The following is a 21,738-nucleotide window of genomic DNA, read 5'->3' as shown; positions in this document are numbered from 1 at the left end:
GATTAGAACTGTAGGCTAATTCCTTCAGTTGCAAGTGGCCATACGTTCTCCCCTTGTCGACATAGCTATAGTCTACATGTGGAATAGTGATTTAAAGATGTTTGAGAGTTAGTAACAGATGGGAAGCCATGGGGCGTCTCTGCAGCAATATTCGACAGGCTAAACATTTAGGCGAGTGGTTTCCATAGGCTACATGATACCGTTGATATACACACACACACACGCGCGCGCGCGCACACACAGGCACCTGACATGTCGTAAGATTCCAGAAATGCAAGGCGTGGATCATTTGGTTGATTAAAACGATACATTCATTACCCAAGGTGCAAAATAGTCGTGGCTTTGATTAAATATGAGGTTCGATGCAGTAGGCCTACACGCACATGCGTATAGTATATTTATTATCGTGGAAATAATTTCTTTCTTCAAAAATTATTAGAAACGTCACCGTGATACGTTTACAAAACAGTGGCCGTAGTAGATGTCAATAAAAACAAATATGAATTCCTTAAATCCATGATAACGTAACCTGCATGTGATCTCTAAAATCCCAGGGAAAGTTGGTCTCTCTGCCGGTTGCTGCTTTGCGCTTGTTCAAATGAAAGCACTGGGCTTTCATAGCAACTGTGCCGGCTGTAGTTAGGACGCTTTGAACCTGTACTTCCCCATCCCAATCAACGTCATATATGCGTATTTCTGCGTGAAAGGAAGAAAACTGCTGTGGTCAAGGGGTGAAATTGATGTGCGCACAAGCAGAGGCTGTCATGGTTATAATAGCTTTGATCCTGTAGGCTCTGGCCCTCACCCGTATCTGTTCAGATCCGGACAGTAAATAAGCGACAGGTCTACGGTAGGATACTATCCATTGAGAGAAATAGGTATAGTGGATGGTGTAGGACTTGAAAACGAATCAACCAGAATCAAACTACCACAACTAGGCTCTCCTGACTTCCTTGACCTCGAGGAAATGAATATATTTCCCATAATTGCAGTTCTTTTATTTCTCTGTGTGAACAGTCTGTCCGGTCTCTGCTGAAAATATTATGGTCATGATCATATATAATGTATCCGTTAAAACAAGAATAGCGACGCTGAAGGGCAAAATGGCAATTTGAACCACTGTCCATGGTGCTGATTCTTTCGCGCCACAGCTGACCAGTTGTCTAAGGCCGAAATGGGCTGGGCCTGACGACCTTTCACGAAATGATTCAAATCATGAAGGATCTCCATTTTCCCACCGGGAATGGAGCTACATCTGACAATTTTTTGGTCCATAGTTTTATACCGTAGTAGGCTTATAGCTCGTGGATATCAAACTGGAGAAAATGGTTTTCTGAGATTTCTGAATATAGAGTTTTATGTTTATTATAAAGTGACACCATTACAACTAGTGGGGTGCTGGATGGGTGAGGAGTTAATGGATTGTCTTGAGTAAACATTGTGACACTCCAGGTTCAGCATTTAGCAGCATCTCTCTGTTCAAGCTTTAAGGAGGCACAATTTGTTCCTCACTTGATTGGTGAGGGGCGGATTGTGCTACTAACAAGGACAGACTGCAGTTTCTACCAAAGGGAGTGAGCCTAGTTATTTATGAACATTGCTCACATTCATTTCCTCTTGAGTTAGCATTTTGATTTTAAGTATTGGACAAGGAAGTTTATACTGTAAACTACAGTCAGTTATTATTCTGCCTATTTTGCTAATATCATTTGGTGTTATTTGTTTTAGAAGTGTGCTGAGATTTGAGAGGAGGTCCCAGTTGATGTAGCTGTGGTGACACCGGTTGACTTTGTTCCTCTCTGGATTGACAGAGTCAGAGAGACAGACAGCACCGACACACTAACTGAGTGGGATTTCAAATACTGTCCATTACTTCTGCCTTTTAGCTCACATTTTGGGATAAAAATATCATTTTTTTGGGGTCCCTTATGCCTGGACCTAGATTGAAAGTCTCTTTGCAGGTAGTGTGGTGGGGGCCACTAGCTTTTTGTCTAGCCATACACCCCAAGGAGGAGACCTACATATTAGTGCCTTCTAGCCCATGTATTTATGTGTGTGTGTGTGTGTGTGTGTGCGTCTGTGCGTGTGCGTGTGTGTCTGTGTGTGCATGTGCGTGTGTGTGTGTTATTTGTGTATCTGCTCGGTTCTCATCCTTGGTTGTAACACTGTATGAATGTTTGTTGTCTTTTTTATAGCAAGCATTTCACTTCCAGATAAACATCACATAAATAAGTACCAGCACATATGATATGAAGAAGAATAGAACTGCACAATAATGTTTGCATGGCACTGGAGGCAAGCAACTACTCCCACTGCAGGTCACAGCTGAGGTGAGAGACATGGATTTGCCCATGGCTCTCTGTTTAACAGAGCGGCAGGTAGCCTTGCCGTTAAGAGCGTTGGGCCAGTAACCGAAAGGTCACTGCTTCGAATCCTCGAGCTGACTAGGTAAAACCTCTCTGGCTGAAGCTAGAGAGGCAGATTGATTGACTAGCAGTGGAATTCTCAGGAAGGGCTTGGTATTGATTCAGGTCACACATGATGATCAGTGTTTGTGTAGGTTGTTGTACATGTTCCCTGGGTGATGCATTTATTCACTGAGCCCCTCTAAACTCCAGGACTCTGTCAGCAGCCAGATGTACTAGTGTTTCAGCACCAGCTATGGGAAAAGAGGATGGGGCCATTGAAAATGGTCTATGTCTCTTCTTCCTGGATCGCTCATGCAATTTTACACTCATTCATATTGACTCACAGATCTGCATTTCGCTGTTTCCAAAGACTTGGAGTTACATATTTTTTGTTGTAATTTTAGCAGACACTCTTATCCAGACATGGTTCCCCCTTACAGGAGAAATTAGTGTTAAGTGCCTTGCTCAAGGGCACATGGACACGTTTTTCACCTAGTCGGCTCAGGGACTCCAACCAGCTATCTTTCAGTTACTGGCCCAACACTCTTAACTGCTAGGCTACCTGCCACCTACACGCTATTACAAGTAATGGAATGAGTCAAAAAGGAACCTCAGTCAGAGAGCCCCGACCATCAAAGGAGTGTTTTGACCTTTGATTAAAGGTCTATACTAATTAAAGGTTAAAAAGCACAGTAAGAGCCCAGACAAACAGGGTTCATATGAAATCATGGGGGTTATTTATGGTGAAGGACAGGAACATTAGCTACAGTATTTGTGTATTCTCAACCATCGGTGGGTGCTAAAGATGATCTCTGTAATGATCACTGGTTTCTGTTCAAATATACACAGATTTTCCCATCACCACAGTAGTCCTGTGCTGGTTATGGGGTTCTCCATGATAAGATTGAGTCCGTGTGTCCAGGCCCTGTGGGATCAAAGAGCTGCTGAGGGTTATGAGCCAACAGGACTGACACTAGTACAAGCCTCCATAATATCTTGTAATTGACAGCCCAGAAAGGTAATATCTGATATAAGATATTTCCTTTAATCCACTATCAGAACTATACAATTTCTAACTTGTTGCTTTTACACTGTCAGGTTGCAACACGTTGTTGTTGTAATTCTGTAGCACTTTGAATGTATTGGGTTTATTCATGTCAGCTTCTTAGTTTATCACAGTTGGTATATTGAATGACATGGCCTCTAATTGATATTGAGCTTTACTAATTCATCTAATCTCATGTTCTTGGCTGTTAAATACTTCTTCTTATCCGTAGATCACAGTGTGTTTGCTTGGCTAGGTCATATGGGCTCCCGAGTGGCGCAGTGGTCTAAGGCACTGCATCTCAGTTCAAGAGGCATCACTACAGTCCCTGGTTCGAATTCAGGCTGCATCACGTCCAGCCGGGATTGGGAGTCCCGTAGGGCAGCACACAATTGGACCGGGTTTGGCTGTAAATAAGTATTTGTTCTTAACTTACTTGCCTAGTTAAATAAATGTGATACGGTTGGTTGGGACTGGTCCATTGTCCAATGGTCACAGTCATTTGACAAAATGCTAATGTCAATTGAGAATAACAGGTCCATTTGGGACAATATTTAGTAGTTTATGTGCCATGTTTTACCTTTTCTGCGTCATGACTCAGTCGTTCTCAGTAGACAATGAAGAATGAATGCATTGCGTTCACCACATAGAGGCAGTATATGATCAAGATTCTGGGCTGCCAGGAAACAGACCAAAACGTTGTTTGAGTCCAGTTGGAATGTCAGTCCAGCTGTTTTCTTTCCCTCCCCACAGATTTGAATACTATCTTACACAAAACACCAACAGCGCCGTAGAGCCAACCTGACGTTCACATGCAATCCAGCTGTGGACATATAATTAGATCTCTCACAATCACACATTTATTAAGTTTAGAAGCAGACTATTCTATATCCTCTATCCTTGTGGAAATATTGTAACTGTTTCATGGGAAGCAACCCAGAGAGATTACTTTGCTATGGGTTACATGTGTGTGTCTGAGAATGTGGTAATTGTTAGGCGTGTGTGTACATGTGTGTTTTTGGCTAAACCTTCAGTCATCCAACTCCAGCTGTGTGTTAGAATAGCTGTCAGTTATGTTGATCCCTCAACAGCCTTGAAGTTCTATTACAGGAGCCGTGTTTACCTGTTCGTTTCCCTGCATTTTGTGTCCCCCGCATCCAGCAGCCTTTAATGATTGGCCGATGTCCAGCAGTAGCTTGAGGCTTATTGGTCAGTGTCATGTGGTTGTGTGATGCTTATCTAATTCAATATTTAAATCAACCTATCTGAGCACAGCATGAAAGGTCTCAGAATATTTTCAGGTCTGACTCTGTATCTACTCTGATTGGATGTACAGCTACAGCACCGATTTAATAACAGTGGATGTAGTTACTTTTTGTGACAGCGAGTTAGTGTAGCCATTTCAGAATATTGATTCATTTATGTATAGTATGTTTAGGTTTGTGTTATTGATCGAGGTAAGTGGATGAGAGATAGAATGTTACTGTGTTTAATTGCCTGTGTTTGTGTTTGTGTGTGTGTGCGGGGGGTTTAATGAGGGTAGCTCTGAGAATTGATTTACCCAAGCCAGCTGCTCATCAACTATTCATCAGTAACTCTGTGTGACCTACCGCCCGGCCGCCTGCCTTTCCCACTGCAGTATACCATCTCCACAAGCACATCATGCCTCTAAAGGACAGCACAGGAGGTGACCTTTCACAGCAGACTCACTCACTGTCTTCACCCCTCTGTCTCTCTCCCTGTCCCTCTCTCTCTTTCCCCTCACTCCTCTCTCTCCTCTCTTTCTCCCTTCTATCCCCTCTCTCCTCTCTCCCCTCTATCTCCCCCCTCTCTCCCCTTCTCTCCCTCTCTGTCCTCTCTCTCTCCCTTCTCTCCCTCTCTCTCCCCTCTCTCTCTCTCTCTCTCCTCCTCCCCTCTCTCTCCCTCTCTCTCCCTCTCTGTCCTCTCTCTCCCCCTCTCTGCTCTCCCTCCTCTCTTCTCTCTCTCATCTTTCTCCTCTCTTTACTCTCTCTCCTCTCTCTCTCCTCTCTCTCTCTCTCTCTCTCTCTCTCTCTCTCCCCTCTCTCCCTCTTTGTCCTCTCTCTCCCCCTCTCCTCTCTCCCTCCTCTCTTCTCTCTCTCATCTCTCTCCTCTCTTTACTCTCTCTCCTCTCTACGCTCGGTCCCCTCTCTCTCCTCAATCTCTCCTCTCTCCCTCTCTCTCTCTCTCTCTCTCTCTCTCCCCCTCTCCTCTCTTTACTCTATCTCCTCTATCTCTCCTCTCTCTCTCTCTCTCTCTCTCTCTCTCTCTCTCTCCCCCTCTCCTCTCTTTACTCTATCCCCTATCTCCTCTCTCCGCTCTATCTCCCCCTCTCTCCCTCTCTGTCCTCACTCTCTCCCTTCTCTCCCTCTCTCTCCCCTCTCTCCTCTCTCCTCTCTCCCTCTCTCTCTCCTCACTCCTCTCTCTCTCCCTCTCTCCCTCTCTGTCCTCTCTCTCCCCCTCTCCGCTCTCCCTCCTCTCTTCTCTCTCTCATCTCTCTCCTCTTTACTCTCTCTCCTCTCTCTACTCTCTCTCTCTCCTCTCTCTCTCCTCTCTCTCCCCTCTCTCCCTCTTTGTCCTCTCTCTCCCCCTCTCCTCTCTCCCTCCTCTCTCTTCTCTCTCCTCTCTTTACTCTCTCTCCCCTCTCTATGCTCGGTGCCCTCCCTCTCTCTCCCTCTCTCTCTCTCTCTCCCCCCCCCTCTCCAATCTTTACTCTATCTCCTCTATCTCTCCTCTCTCTCTCTCTCTCTCTCTCTCTCTCTCTCTCTCTCTCTCTCTCTCTCTCCCCCTCTCCTCTCTTTACTCTATCCCCTCTCTCCTCTCTCCCCTCTATCTCCCCCTTCTCTACCCCTCTCTCCCTCTCTCTATCCCTTCTCTCCCTCTCTCTCCCCTCTCTCCTCTCTGCCTCTCTCTCCTCTCTCCCTCTCTCTCTCCTCACTCCTCTCTCTCTCCCTCTCTGTCCTCTCTCTCCCCCTCTCCGCTCTCCCTCCTCTCTTCTCTCTCTCATCTCTCTCCTCTCTATACTCTCACCCCCTCTCTCCCTCTTTGTCTCTCTCCCCTCTCCTCTCTCCCTCCTCTCTCTTCTCTCTCTACGCTCTGTCCCCTCTCTCTCCTCTCTCTCCCCTCTCTCCTCTCCCCCCCTCTCTCTCTCTCTCTCTCTCTCTCTCTCCTCTCTCTCCCCCTCTCCTCTCTTTACTCTATCTCCTCTATCTCTCCTCTCTCTCTCTCTCTCTCCCCCTCTCCTCTCTTTACTCTATCTCTCCTCTCTCTCTCTCTCCTCTCTCCCCCTCTCCTCTCTTTACTCTATCTCCTCTCTCTCCTCTCTCTCCTCTCTCTCTTCTCTCTCCCCACACTCAATGTTCTCTCTCTCTCTCTTCTCTCTCCTCTCTATCTCCCTCTCTCTTCTATATCCTCTCCCCCTCTCTCTCATCTCTCTCCTCTCTTTTTCTCTCTCCTATCCTGGCCTCTCTAACTTTCCCTCTCTCTCTTCCTGCCTAATCTATTCTCTCTCACTCCCACTCTATTCTCTATTCTCTCTCCTCTCTATCTCCCCTCTCTCCTTTCTCATCTCTCTCCACTCACTCCTCTCACTCCCACCTCTCTCTCTCTTTCTGTCTCTTGTCTCTCTCATCTCTCTACCACTCTATTCCCTCTCCCCTCTCTATCTCCCCTCTCTCCTTTCTCATCTCTCTCCACTCACTCCTCTCGCTCCCACTCTCTCTCCTCTCTCTCTCCTCTTTCCGTCTCTCTCTCTTTCTGTCTCTTGTCTCTCTCATCTCTCTCCCACTCTATTCTCTCTCCTCTCTATCTCCCCTCTCTCCTTTCTCATCTCTCTCCACTCACTCCTCTCATCCCACCTCTCTCTCTCTTTCTGTCTCTTGTCTCTCTCATCTCTCTACCACTCTATTCCCTCTCCCCTCTCTATCTCCCCTCTCTCCTTTCTCATCTCTCTCCACTCACTCCTCTCGCTCCCACTCTCTCTCCTCTCTCTCTCCTCTTTCTGCACCTCTCTCTCTCTTTCTGTCTCTTGTCTCTCTCATCTCTCTCCCACTCTATTCTCTCTCCTCTCTATCTCCCCTCTCTCCTTTCTCATCTCTCTCCACTCTCTCTCCTCTTTCCCCACCTCTCTCTCTCTTTCTGTCTCTTGTCTCTCTGATCTCTCTACCACTCTATTCTCTCTCCCCTCTCTATCTCCCCTCTCTCCTTCTTCTCTCCTCTATATCCCCCTCTCTCCTCTCCTCTGTCTCTCTCTCCCTCTCTCTGTCCTCTTTATCTCCTCCACAACTCTTCTCTCTCCCTTTATGTCTCGTCAATCTCCCCTCTCTCCTGGCTATCTCCTCTACCCCCCCCTTTCGCTCTCTCTCTCTCTCTCTCTCTCTCTCTCTCTCCTCTCTCTCTCTCTCTCTCTCTCTCCCTCTCTCTCTCCCCCCTCTCTCTCTCTCTCTCTCCTCTCTCTCGTAACTTGGAGTCTGTTATGTTTTCCAGAAGTTATAATACAGTTATATCCTCTTTCCAATTCAGGAAGTACATTTAATTCAGGAGGCTGTAAACAGCCTGAATGTCTTGTCAGACATGCATAAAAAACAGACTGTGTAGACAGATATGGAATCAGCTGTTGCATTAATTGAAACCAGGTTATGAAATCTATGTCTCATTTCTATGTGGTAATCCTCTGCAAGTAGCACGGATCCCTTTTCAGGACATCCCCACTCAGTGTCAACATTGTGTAACCTTGTAATTCACCTAATAGGAAGGAAAACACCCAGGCTCATTCCTCCACAAGATGCGTGTGGATTCAGATAGGTGTGTTAATCCTTTGAATAATAGTCTTTATTTTCCCATTGTGCATGTAATTTTGCATGTCTGTGAGCCTACTGATGCTTGATTTTATGCGTCTGTGTTAATGCACTTACTTGAACTTGTTTGTTCACATTTTTTTGGTTATTTATGCATTAGTATAACATGCAGACATGGAAGGAAGTGTTTGTGTGTGTGTGTGTCTGTCTGAGTGGGTCCTCATGACTTGTACACTAGATACAGGAAGTTGACTTGAACTAAATGACCGGAACAAAGGACTATGGGAAAGGCAACTGTTTGTATGTAGTGTGATGAAGTGTTGAAAAGAGGGTCTGCCGGCACTCCCGCTGGGCACCTCCTGGTGGGCACCTCCCGCTGGGCACCTCCCGCTGGGCACCTCCCGCTGGGCACCTCCCGGTGGGCACCTCCTGGTGTAATATAAGGGATTTGTCCGGCCATGTTCACCCCGCACATGTTACATATCCTAAGAGAGGGTTTGTTTCAAATCAAAATCAAATCAAATGTATTTGTCACATACACATGGTTAGCAGATGTTAATGCGAGTGTAGCGAAATGCTTGTGCTTCTAGTTCCGACAATGCAGTAATAACCAACGAGTAATCTAACTAACAATACCAAAACTACTACCTTATACACACAAGTGTAAAGGGATAAAGAATATGTACATAAAGATATATGAATGAGTGATGGTACAGAACGGCATAGGCAAGATGCAGTAGATGGTAGCGAGTACAGTATATACAGTATATATTTCCTGTGACATCGGGTGGTGTAGGTGTCCTGGAGGGCAGGTAGTTTGCCCCCGGTGATGCGTTGTGCAGACCTCACTACCCTCTGTAGAGCCTTACGGTTGTGGGCGGAGCAGTTGCCGTACCAGGTGGTGATACAGCCCGACAGGATGCTCTCAATTGTGCATCTATAGAAGTTTGTGAGTGCTTTTGGTGACAACCCAAATTTCTTCAGCGTCCTGAGGTTGAAGAGGCGCTGCTGCGCCTTCTTCACGACGCTGTCTGTGTGGGTGGACCAATTCAGTTTGTCCGTGATGTGTACGCCGAGGAACTTAAAACTTACTACCCTCTCCACTACTGTCCCATCGATGTGGATAGGGGGGTGCTCCCTCTGCTGTTTCCTGAAGTCCACAATCATCTCCTTTGTTGTGTTGACGTTGAGTGTGAGGTTATTTTCCTGTCACCACACTCCGAGGGCCCTCACCTCCTCCCTGTAGGCCGTCTCGTTGTTGTTGGTAATCAAGCCTACCACTGTAGTGTCGTCCACAAACTTGATGATTGAGTTGGAGGCGTGCATGGCCATGCAGTCATGGGTGAACAGGGAGTACAGGAGAGGGCTCAGAACGCACCCTTGTGGGGTCCCAGTGTTGAGGACCAGCGGGGTGGAGATGTTGTCTGGGCCTGCAGCCTTGCGAGGGTTAACACGTTTAAATGTTTTCCTCACGTTGGCTGCAGTGAAGGAGAGTCCACAGGTTTTGGTTGCGGGCAGTGTCAGTCGCACTGTATTGTCCTCAAAGCAAGACATCCTGTTCCGTGATGGGGCTTGTTTTTCTTTTTGTAATCCGTGATTGACTGTAGACCCTGCCACATACCTCTTGTGTCTGAGCCGTTGAATTGTGACTCGACTTTGTCTCTATACTGAGGCTTAGCTTGTTTGATTGCCTTGCGGAGGGAATAGCTACACTGTTTGTATTCGGTCATGTTTCCAGTCACCTTGCCCTGGTTAAAAGCAGTGGTTTGCGCTTTCAGTTTCACGCGAATGCTGCCATCAATCCACGGTTTCTGGTTTGGGAATGTTTTAATCGTTGCTATGGGAACGACATCATCAATGCACTTTCTAATGTATTCGTCAATGTTGTTGTTGGAAGCAATGCGGAACATTTCCCAGTCCACGTGATCGAAGCAGTCTTGAAGTGTGGAAACAGATTGGTCGGACCAGCATTGAACAGACCTGAACGCGGGAGCTTCTTGTTTTAGTCTCTGTCTGTAGGCAGGAAGCAACAAACTGGAGTCGTGGTCAGCTTTTCCGAAAGGAGGGCGGGGGAGGGCCTTATATGCGTCGCGGAAGTTAGAATAGCAATGTTCCAAGGTTTTACCAGCCCTGGTTGCGCAATCGATATGCTGATACAATTTAGGGAGTCTTGTTTTCAGATTAGCAGATTAGATTCGTTTCCTTAGGTATGTTGTAGGTGTGGATTGAAGTGTGTCTTAACATGAAATGCCTTTAAAAAAGAATGAATGACTGTTTAGTAGTGGTGGGTGGTGGACCAAGACGAAAGTCTCTCTGCATCAGTAATGTGGACACTTTGCTCTGATTCTTTATGGGGGGAAAAGGCAAACACTTGAAACGCATATTCTAAGCACAATGAAGGTATTGCTAACTTGGTCCTTTCCTAACTGCAATAAGTTATGGAATGTATGTAAACCTGTCATGACTCAAAGAGTAGGTGCTAATTACTCATATCTTTATTGGTAGTAGTTGTCAACATCAGGGATTTGTCAGCACTTAGCCCATTTTGCAGCATCATGTCTCTCACTAGATATCTGACAAAACAATGGCGTGCAGACAAAGACAGAGTTGAATGCGCATATCATCAGCTAGCCTTGAGTTTTCCTAATCAAGTTTCCAGATCAATTCTGAAGTTTCCAAAACATTCCTGAATGTTTATGTATTTTAGAAAGAGAGAGCGCTTTTCAACCATGGCATCACTGAAAATTCTCTCTCTCTCGTTCTTCTCCCGTTCTCTCGTTCTTCTCTATCGTTCTTCTCTCTCTCATTCTTTTCTATCTCTCGCTCTCGTTCTCTCTCTCTTTTTTTTCTCTCTCTCATTCTCTCTCATTCTTCTCTCTCCCTTTCTTCTCTCTCTCGTTCTTCTCCCGTTCTCTCGTTCTTCTCTATCGTTCTTCTCTCTCATTCTTTTCTATCTCTCGCTCTCGTTCTCTCTCTCTTTTTTTTCTCTCTCTCATTCTCTCTCATTCTTCTCTCTCCCTTTCTTCTCTCTCTCGTTCTTCTCCCTTTCTCTTGTTCTTCTCTATCGTTCTTCTCTCTCTCATTCTTTTCTCTCTCTCGCTCTCTTTCTCTCTCTCTTTCTTTTCTCTCTCTCGTACTCTCTCATTCTTCTCTCTCCCTTTCTTCTCTCTCTTTCTTCTCTCTCTCCTTTTCTTCTCTCGTTCTTCTTTCTCCCTCTATTTTCTCTCTCTAGTTCTTCTCTCTCATTCTTCTCTCTCGTTCTTCTCTCGCTCTCTCGTCCTTCTCTCGCTCTCTCGTACTTCTCTTTCTCCCAGTTTTTTCTCTCTCTCGTTCTTCTGTTTCTCTCATTCTTCTCTCTCTCATTCTTCTGTCTCTACCATCTCCATGCTCACTATCTTTTTGCATCTCTTTCCACACCTATCGGGCCTCAACTTGTCTTTCCTCTTTCTCTTTGTCTCCATTCAGGCCCTTTCCCAGTATCCAGCTGACTGTTACATATGTGCTATTTGTCATACCTGTTGGAACATTTGATGGAGAATGCTGAAGAGTTTATTAACCTGCCTAGTTGTTCAAAACCTGCTTTGGTGAGACTAGTCCTGGGACTCAATCACTGTCTGTGTCAGAAACATTTCTTTGAATTGAGTGGGAGATCCCGCCTTTCCAAACTGGTGTACATGCAATGATAGATATTAGTTGAAAATGTCAAATATAGTATTCTTTGTGAGTAAGAGGGAGTGTGTTTTTCAGCGAGCAGGCGGTTACTGTATCATTTCCCGCCACTGTGGCTTCTACTCATCATTTAGCTGGTGTAATCTGGACTGGCTACAGCAGCATGTTTATCTTCCTCCACAAACAGGCCCTCTTTCCGTCTGGTCCCTGCTCGGCTTGTTGTTGAAAGATAGAGAGCAGAATGTGTGTGTGTGTGTGTGTGTGTGTGTGTGTGTGTGTGTGTGTGTGTGTGTGTGTGTGTGTGTGTGAGAGAGATGTGCGGCTGTGTTCTAGCTGGCCCCCAGACCGACACACCGACTCCATCACCTACAGCATGAACTGGGAGAGCCCATAGAGCAATCACACCCCATTACCTCAGTGGCTCCTGCTGTGTGGATTTATTGATTTTAATGACAGAATGTTATCCCTTACAGAGATCTGTAATGACAGAATGATATCTCTTACAGTGATCTGTAATGACAGAATGATATCTCTTACAGAGGTCTGTAATGACAGAATGATATCTCTTACAGAGGTCTGTAATGACAGAATGATATCTCTTACAGAGGTCTGTAATGACAGAATGATATCTCTTACAGAGGTCTGTAATGACAGAATGATATCTCTTACAGAGGTCTGTAATGACAGAATGATATCTCTTACAGAGGTCTGTAATGACAGAATGATATCTCTTCCAGAGGTCTGTAATGGCAGAAGGATATCTCTTCCAGAGGTCTGTAATGACAGAATGATATCTCTTCCAGAGGTCTGTAATGACAGAATGATATCTCTTCCAGAAGACTGTAATGACAGAATGATATCTCTTACAGACGTCTGTAATGACAGAATGATATCTCTTACAGACGTCTGTAATGACAGAATGATATCTCTTACAGAGGTCTGTAATAACAGAATGATATCTCTTACAGACGTCTGTAATGACAGAATGATATCTCTTACAGAGGTCTGTAATGACAGAATGCTATCTCTTCCAGACGTCTGTAATGACAGAATGATATCTCTTACAGACGTCTGTAATGACAGAATGATATCTCTTACAGACGTCTGTAATGACAGAATGATATCTCTTCCAGAGGTCTGTAATGACAGAATGATATCTCTTACAGAGGTCTGTAATGACAGAATGATATCTCTTACAGAGGTCTGTAATGACAGAATGTTATCTCTTACAGACGTCTGTAATGACAGAATGATATCTCTTCCAGAGGTCTGTAATGACAGAATGATATCTCTTCCAGAGGTCTGTAATAACAGAATGATATCCCTTACAGACGTCTGTAATGACAGAATGATATCTCTTCCAGAGGTCTGTAATGACAGAATGATATCTCTTACAGAGGTCTGTAATGACAGAATGATATCTCTTCCAGACGTCTGTAATGACAGAATGATATCTCTTCCAGAGGTCTGTAATAACAGAATGATATCCCTTACAGACGTCTGTAATGACAGAATGATATCTCTTCCAGAGGTCTGTAATGACAGAATGATATCTCTTCCAGAGGTCTGTAATGACAGAATGATATCTCTTCCAGAGGTCTGTAATGACAGAATGATATCTCTTCCAGACGTCTGTAATGACAGAATGATATCTCTTACAGACGTCTGTAATAACAGAATGATATCCCTTACAGACGTCTGTAATAACAGAATGATATCTCTTACAGACGTCTGTAATAACAGAATGATATCCCTTACAGACGTCTGTAATAACAGAATGATATCTCTTCCAGAGGTCTGTAATGACAGAATGATATCTCTTCCAGAGGTCTGTAATGACAGAATGATATCTCTTCCAGAGGTCTGTAATGGCAGAAGGATATCTCTTACAGAGGTCTGTAATGACAGAATGATATCTCTTACAGACGTCTGTAATAACAGAATGATATCCCTTACAGACGTCTGTAATGACAGAATGATATCTCTTCCAGACGTCTGTAATGACAGAATGATATCTCTTCCAGAGGTCTGTAATGACAGAATGATATCTCTTCCAGAGGTCTGTAATAACAGAATGATATCTCTTACAGAGGTCTGTAATGACAGAATGATATCTCTTCCAGAGGTCTGTAATGACAGAATGATATCTCTTCCAGAGGTCTGTAATGACAGAATGATATCTCTTCCAGAGGTCTGTAATGACAGAATGATATCTCTTCCAGAGGTCTGTAATGACAGAATGATATCTCTTCCAGACGTCTGTAATGACAGAATGATATCTCTTACAGACGTCTGTAATGACAGAATGATATCCCTTACAGACGTCTGTAATGACAGAATGATATCCCTTACAGACGTCTGTAATGACAGAATGATATCTCTTACAGACGTCTGTAATGACAGAATGATATCTCTTACAGAGGTCTGTAATGACAGAATGATATCTCTTACAGAGGTCTGTAATGACAGAATGATATCTCTTCCAGACGTCTGTAATGACAGAATGATATCCCTTACAGACGTCTGTAATGACAGAATGATATCTCTTCCAGACGTCTGTAATGACAGAATGATATCTCTTCCAGACGTCTGTAATAACAGAATGATATCCCTTCCAGACGTCTGTAATGACAGAATGATATCCCTTACAGACGTCTGTAATGACAGAATGATATCTCTTACAGACGTCTGTAATGACAGAATGATATCTCTTCCAGAGGTCTGTAATAACAGAATGATATCCCTTACAGACGTCTGTAATAACAGAATGATATCTTTTACAGACGTCTGTAATAACAGAATGATATCTCTTACAGACGTCTGTAATAACAGAATGATATCTCTTCCAGAGGTCTGTAATGACAGAATGATATCTCTTCCAGAGGTCTGTAATGACAGAATGATATCTCTTCCAGAGGTCTGTAATGACAGAATGATATCTCTTCCAGAGGTCTGTAATGACAGAATGATATCTCTTCCAGAGGTCTGTAATGACAGAATGATATCTCTTCCAGAGGTCTGTAATAACAGAATGATATCTCTTCCAGAGGTCTGTAATGACAGAATGATATCTCTTCCAGAGGTCTGTAATGACAGAATGATATCTCTTCCAGAGGTCTGTAATGGCAGAATGGATATCTCTTACAGAGGTCTGTAATGACAGAATGATATCTCTTACAGACGTCTGTAATAACAGAATGATATCTTTCCACAGACGTCTGTAATGACAGAATGATATCTCTTCCAGACGTCTGTAATGACAGAATGATATCTCTTACAGATGTCTGTAATGACAGAATGATATCTCTTCCAGACGTCTGTAATGACAGAATGATATCTCTTCCAGACGTCTGTAATGACAGAATGATATCTCTTCCAGACGTCTGTAATGACAGAATGATATCTCTTACAGACGTCTGTAATGACAGAATGATATCTCTTACAGACGTCTGTAATGACAGAATGATATCTCTTCCAGACGTCTGTAATGACAGAATGATATCTCTTCAGACGTCTGTAATGACAGAATGATATCCCTTACAGACGTCTGTAATGACAGAATGATATCTCTTCCAGACGTCTGTAATGACAGAATGATATCTCTTCCAGACGTCTGTAATGACAGAATGATATCTCTTACAGACGTCTGTAATGACAGAATGATATCTCTTCCAGACGTCTGTAATGACAGAATGATATCTCTTCCAGACGTCTGTAATGACAGAATGATATCTCTTACAGACGTCTGTAATGACAGAATGATATCTCTTACAGAGGTCTGTAATGACAGAATGATATCTCTTCCAGACGTCTGTAATGACAGAATGATATCTCTTCCAGACGTCTGTAATGACAGAATGATATCTCTTACAGACGTCTGTAATGACAGAATGATATCTCTTCCAGACGTCTGTAATGACAGAATGATATCTCTTCCAGACGTCTGTAATGACAGAATGATATCTCTTCCAGACGTCTGTAATGACAGAATGATATCTCTTCCAGACGTCTGTAATGACAGAATGATATCTCTTCCAGACGTCTGTAATGACAGAATGATATCCCTTACAGACGTCTGTAATGACAGAATGATATCTCTTCCAGACGTCTGTAATGACAGAATGATATCTCTTCCAGACGTCTGTAATGACAGAATGATATCTCTTCCAGACGTCTGTAATAACAGAATGATATCTCTTCCAGACGTCTGTAATGACAGAATGATATCTCTTCCAGACGTCTGTAATAACAGAATGATATCTCTTCCAGACGTCTGTAATGACAGAATGATATCTCTTCCAGACGTCTGTAATGACAGAATGATATCTCTTCCAGACGTCTGTAATGACAGAATGATATCTCTTCCAGACGTCTGTAATGACAGAGTGATATCTCTTCCAGACGTCTGTAATAACCTCGTCACAGTTAGTGTAGGAGATTAACAGAGTGATATCTCTTCCAGACGTCTGTAATAACCTCGTCACAGTTAGTGTAGGAGATTAACAGAGTGATATCTCTTCCAGACGTCTGTAATGACAGAATGATATCTCTTCCAGACGTCTGTAGATTAACAGAATGATATCTCTTCCAGACGTCTGTAATAACCTCGACAGTTATCTCTGTCCAGGAGATTAACAGAATGATATCTCTTCCAGACGTCTGTAATAACAGAATGATATCTCTTAGTGTCTGGAATAACAGAATGATATCTTTTCCAGACGTCTGTAATAACAGTCAAGTTATCTGTAGGAGATTAACAGAATGATATCTCTTCCAGACGTCTGTAATAACAGAATGTCACAGTTAGTGTAGGAGATTAACAGAATGATATCTCTTCCAGACGTCTGTAATAACCTCGTCACAGTTATCTGTAGGAGATTAATGACAGAATGATATCTCTTCCAGACGTCTGTAATAACAGAATGTTATCTCTTCCAGATTAACAGAATGATATCTCTTCCAGACGTCTGTAATAACCTGACAGTTAGTGTAGGAGATTAACAGAATGATATCTCTTCCAGACGTCTGTAATAACAGAATGATATCTCCCTGTGAATGATATCCCTCAGTTAGTGTTCCAGGAGATTAATGACAGAATGATATCTCTTCCAGACGTCTGTAATAACAGAAGTTAGTGTTCCAGGAGATTAACAGAATGATATCTCTTCCAGACGTCTGTAATAATCTCTTCCAGTCGTCTGTAATAACAGAATGATAGGAGATTAACAGAATGATATCTCTTCCAGACGTCTGTAATGACAGAATGATATCTCTTCCAGACGTCTGTAATGACAGAATGATATCTCTTCCAGACGTCTGTAATGACAGAATGATATCTCTTCCAGACGTCTGTAATGACAGAATGATATCTCTTCCAGGAGATGTAATGACAGAATGATATCTCTTCCAGACGTCTGTAATAACCTCGTCACAGTTAGTGTAGGAGATTAACAGAGTGAGCCCTTTCTTTTTCACTTTCCTTTTTATTGCGTCTGTATATTCCACACATGGGATGTTTTCTTTTGCTGCTCATTGTCAAGGCATGTTTCTCCTCACTGCCTCACTGACAGTAAACAAGCCTCATATCACGCATGCCTCCTCATAGTGGCTGTTGCTGCATTTAACACTGTTCCTGGTTATTTTCCTGCTGGTATATTTTGAGAAAATGATACAACTTCTCCGGTATTACACTGAGCTAAAATAATATATATGTTGTATTAGACACAGTGGCAGTATGGCTCGAAGGCAACCCCATAACTACGTCCATGCTGACTCACTCTCTTGTGGGAAAGCCCAGAGCTTATGCCTGCATGGGCAACCCTGCTATGATAGTACCCAGCTAACACACAACGTTCTAACATACATATGCATCTTACAGCTTGGTGAGAGTGTGGTTGTCCTGTGGTTATTTTGCGTACAACCTTTGCACAACTTTGTGGGAATGGTGCAGGATAGTCGCTTGGGGTTGGAACATTCTCAGCATATTTAAGGAACTTGACAAAAAAAATATATTGGTATTTCATTACTTTAAAATAATGTTTCCTAATTACAATTTTGGTAATGTTCTAGGAGCGTTCTCCAACTGGTTTGAACGTCAAGAAACAATGTTTTTCTGTGGGAATTTCAATACTTCAGCATAACATTTTCTGGAGGTTTCCTCATGATACTATTTAGTCATGTTCTCAGAACATTAAGAAAACGTTCCATAAAAAAACAAGAAAACGTTAGTAACGTTCAAAGAACGTTCTTAGAATGTTATTTAAAGACATACATTCCGTTCTCAGAGTCAACAAAACTCTCTCTATCCTCTATCTTGTGTGTTTAGGTGTGTTGGCCGCGCCCAATAATTGGGCACACTTGATCCAAATGAGTGCTTGTTTCCATTGGAAAGGGTTCTGTTTGAAAATATTAAAATCAACATGAGTAAAAAAACAAACATGGCATGCTTGCGCCATCCTGGTGGCACAGTGGACTCAGCAGTGTAATTAAAAGTCTTGTTGAATCAAGTTTTAAGGAAGTTATTCAAAAACCTCCAAATAACCTTTACATTTCATTCAAAACATTCACAACATTTAGAGAATGTTCTCAGAGCGTTATTTAATTACCTTCAAATGACTTATCTTTTTATTCTCAGAACATTCATAACATCTCCCAGGAACATTTTTAGGGAACCATAGTAAAATGTTCTCAGAACCTCCCTGCAACCTAAAAATGTATGTTCTCAGAACAGGCGACATGAACAGGCGACATGAACAGGCGACATGAACAGGCGACATTTTCACTTCCGCTCTCAGAATGTTGAAAAAACGTTCTGTTTTACCGGTCAGGAAACGTATGGTTTTGTTACCAGAACAACTTCCAAGGAACCAAATGTGCTAGCTAGGTAGTGTGCCGTTTCTGCTCTGCTTTGCTCTGCTGGTTTGGATGGTGTGTTTTGTCCACTGTCCATGGCACTGTGTAACTGTCTCTCAGTGGAGCTGGTTGTGAGTCACACGCTCTCTTGGCATGGAGAATAGTGCTGTGCTGTTGTTGGAGAGCTGTGCGGGGAGAGTGTAGTGTGTCGGAGCTGTCTGCCTGTCGCTGTGAGATGGCCCAGCCGCAGCCCCTGCTTCCTTCCCCTGTCCATCCATCAGAGTCCTGTCCGTCCGTCAGAGCCCAGTCCTGACACACTCTTGCCCCCGGGCCTTTTATCACCTCCTGCTCGCTCTATCTGAGGCCCCCTCACTCTGAGCAAATGTCTCCAGACCATCCCAGGCCAAACGCACACTGCACCGTTTCCTAGGAAAGGAACGTGTAGTAGAGAGAGAGATGTCTTCACTGTGACATGTTTGTGCTGCTCTCAGAGCACATTCTGGAGATAAAGGAGGAGCCGAGAGACGCTGATAACAACTATAACTGTTCCCATGTTTCTATTATCAGTTCAAATACTGTACCTCCCAATTTTATAGCTTTAGATGTCAGAAGCTATACTGCATTTCTGTTATTAACATGACTGATGCAACAGTCAACTCTCCAGCCAGGGAAACAGAACACACTCTGCGCTCCAGCTATAGTGGACATCAACTATTCCTATTTCAATGTGTGTCTGTATGTGCTGTGTAAGGGTATCCACATGGATGCACCTGCTATGCATCTGTGTTGATGTGTGTGTGTTTTTTAAATTTTTATTAATGTTACCTTTATTTTACTAGGCAAATCAGTTAAGAACAAATTCTTATTTTCAATGACGGCCTAGGAACAGTGGGTTAACTGCCTGTTCAGGGGCAGAACGACAGATTTGTACCTTTTCAGCTCAGTGATTTGAACTTGCAACCTTCCGGTTACTAGTCCAACGCTCTAACCACTAGGCTACCCTGCCGCCCCCCGTGTGTGGGTGTTAGTGTGTTTGTGGGTGAGTGAGTGTTAGTGTGTTTGCCTCTGGCTGTAAGAGGGTGTACACAGCCATGTCGGTCTGAGGGGGGGTCTGAGGGCTTGGATTTAGTAAGTGTTGCTCTCTGGTGAAAGCCCACATATGTGTTTGTGTGAAGGGCTGGGCCTATGCGGGCTTGTGTCTGTTCAGCTGTTAGAGTACGTGGGAGAGTGTTTGTCTGTTCATCTGAAATCTCTTCCTGGTTGTATCTGCTCCACACACAAGTAGTGAGACCTCTGTCTCTCTTAGACCGGAGTGTGTCTGAGACTGTAGGGGAGAGAAAGAGGGCAGGCGAGCCCATCAACTGTCAAACAGAGGATGGAAGTGACTCTTGCTGAGAGGGAGATCAGTCATTCTTATAATAGAGCATGTCCTTGATTAAGACTGATGCCATGGTGGCCGCGGGCTACTATTGTTCTGCTGTCAGTTGGGTTGGCGGGGCTGCTTGACAGTAGTGCAAAACAAATGTATGGTCATGATGACTTCAAGGACTTTGTCCCTCCTTGACACACAGTTTATAGAGTTCCACTGTTAACTAGTGGCTGTTGAACTCCCAGAGAGACACCCTAATCTGGTCAAGCAGAGAGAGACCCTAGTCTGGTAGAGCAGAGAGAGACCCTAGTCTGGTAGAGCAGAGAGAGACCCTAGTCTGGTTCAAGAGAGAGACTCTAGTCTGGTCCCAGAGAGAGACCCTAGTCTGGTCCCAGAGAGAGACCCTAGTCTGGTCCCATAGAGAGACACTAGTCTGGTAGAGCGACAGAGACCCTAGTCTGATTCCAGAGAGAGACCGTAGTATGGTAGAGCGAGAGAGACCCTAGTCTGGTAGAGCAGAGAGAGACCCTAGTCTGGTAGAGCAGAGAGAGACCCTAGTCTGGTTCCAGAGAGAGACACTAGTCTGGTAGAGCGAGAGAGACCCTAGTCTGATTCCAGAGAGAGACCCTAGTCTGGTGAGCAGAGAGAGACCCTAGTCTGATCCCATAGAGAGACCCTAGTATGGTAGAGCAGAGAGAGACCCTAGTCTGGTCCCAGAGAGAGACACTAGTCTGGTAGAGCAGAGAGAGACCCTAGTCTGGTAGAGCAGAGAAAGACCCTAGTCTGGTCCCTAAGAGAGACCATAGTCTGGTAGAGCAGAGAGACATTAGTCTGGTCCCATAGAGAGACACTAGTCTGGTCCCAGAGAGAGACCCTAGTCTGGTCAAGCAGAGAGACCCTAGCCTGGTAGAGCAGAGAGAAACCCTAGTCTGGTAGAGCAGAGAGATACCCTAGTCTGGTCCCATAGAGAGACTCTAGTCTGGTCCCATAGAGAGACACTAGTCTGGTCCCATAGAGAGAAACTAGTCTGGTCCCAGAGAGAGAAACTAGTCTGGTCAAGCAGAGAGAGACCCTAGTCTGGTAGAGCAGAGAGAGACCCTAGTCTGGTAGAGCAGAGAGAGACCCTAGTCTGGTTCAAGAGAGAGACTCTAGTCTGGTCCCAGAGAGAGACCCTAGTCTGGTCCCAGAGAGAGACCCTAGTCTGGTCCCATAGAGAGACACTAGTCTGGTAGAGCGAGAGAGACCCTAGTCTGATTCCAGAGAGAGACCCTAGTATGGTAGAGCAGAGAGAGACCCTAGTCTGGTAGAGCAGAGAGAGACCCTAGTCTGGTAGAGCAGAGAGAGACCCTAGTCTGGTTCCAGAGAGAGACCCTAGTCTGGTGAGCAGAGAGAGACCCTAGTCTGATCCCATAGAGAGACCCTACTATGGTAGAGCAGAGAGAGACCCTAGTCTGGTAGAGCAGAGAAAGACCCTAGTCTGGTCCCTAAGAGAGACCATAGTCTGGTAGAGCAGAGAGACATTAGTCTGGTCCCATAGAGAGACACTAGTCTGGTCCCAGAGAGAGACCCTAGTCTGGTCAA

At 44.2% G+C, this 21,738-nt stretch overlaps 1 protein-coding gene across 3 annotated transcripts in view; it reads left to right on the top strand.

Annotated features, from left to right (window-relative positions):
• nrg2a (neuregulin 2a) overlaps window positions 1–21,738 on the top strand; it is a 159,363-nt gene that overhangs the window by 1,385 nt on the left and 136,240 nt on the right. The gene's annotated exons all lie outside the window — the stretch shown is intronic.

The sequence above is a fragment of the Oncorhynchus tshawytscha genome, linkage group LG33 (assembly GCF_018296145.1).
Source record: "Oncorhynchus tshawytscha isolate Ot180627B linkage group LG33, Otsh_v2.0, whole genome shotgun sequence".
In the NCBI taxonomy this organism is placed as follows: domain Eukaryota; kingdom Metazoa; phylum Chordata; class Actinopteri; order Salmoniformes; family Salmonidae; genus Oncorhynchus; species Oncorhynchus tshawytscha.
Note: the sequence above shows the minus strand (reverse complement) of the source record. Positions and strands in the feature narration are given on the sequence as shown.